Source organism: Bison bison, unplaced genomic scaffold (assembly GCF_000754665.1).
Source record: "Bison bison bison isolate TAMUID 2011002044 unplaced genomic scaffold, Bison_UMD1.0 scf7180017846666, whole genome shotgun sequence".
Taxonomy (NCBI): Eukaryota; Metazoa; Chordata; class Mammalia; order Artiodactyla; family Bovidae; genus Bison; species Bison bison.
Genome location: NW_011477239.1, coordinates 17,969 through 19,076, shown reverse-complemented (window position 1 = coordinate 19,076; position 1,108 = coordinate 17,969).

Genomic DNA, 1,108 nt, shown 5'->3' with positions numbered 1-1,108 from the left:
GGTGCCGGCTTCCGGGGCTTTCCCGCCCCGCCTGTTGGTGGGTACCATAGGGACGAGGGAGGGAAGGAAACGTCTGAGGTGGGGAGAGCGCCGCTACTTGAGCTCAGGCATCTCGAAGCCTTGGGAACACCATTGAATACGCTGTTGTTGTCCAGAAGGACCAGTTTATTGGAAGATCTTGAAGAGTCTACGCCCCCGCCTGTGGGCTGTTCCGAGAGGTACGCCCCCGTCTGGAAGGTGGTACAGTCCAATCCTAGCTCACCGCCCAGGGCGAATGGGAGCGGACGCCCGGCACACCTAGGGCCCCGCCCCCAGCCCGGGCCCCGCCCCGCGCGGTGGCTCCGCCCCCACGCATTCACCGGACCCGATCCCCATTTCTCGGACCCGGAGAGCGCGAGCCGAGGATCAGCCTGGCGGCGTCCCCGGCCCAACAGCTTTGCGCCGTCCGTTCACGCCACCGAACACTGGCGGACCCTGTGCGCGGGCTCCGCCAGGTGCTGGACAAGAACGAGCCCCCAGCCCAGAGTCCCGCCGGGGCCGCACACAGTAAACAGTGAACCATGTGGATGCTGCGCCGCTCGGTGTGTGAGAAACGGATTCGTGCTCTGATAGAAGAGCCGAGTCCCGGACTCGGGAGCCAGGAGGACTCGCCGGTGGTAGTTAGTGGGTGAGGAGGGACCTGGCCGAGAGGTGCTGGCGGAAGGGGCAGCGGAGGGGAGAGCGCGAGAAGCTGCCAGGACCCCAGAAGCGGGGAGCCCCATCGGCTAGGTGGGGGACAAACGCTGGCTTCTAAGAGCCCCGGGCGGCGGCGGCGGGTGAATTGAGTGGACCGGCCGGGGCGGGCCGCGGACCAGTAAGAAGGCCACTTTAGTAACCCTGCAACCCTCAGATCAGTCGCTCAGTCGTGTCCGACTCTTTGCGACCCCATGAATCGCAGCACGCCAGGCCTCCCTGTCCATCACCAACTCCCGGAGTTCACTCAGACTCACGTCCATCGAGTCAGTGATGCCATCCAGCCATCTCATCCTCTGTCTTCCCCTTCTCCTCCTGCCCCCAATCCCTCCCAGCATCAGAGTCTTTTCCAATGAGTCAACTCTTCGCATGAGGT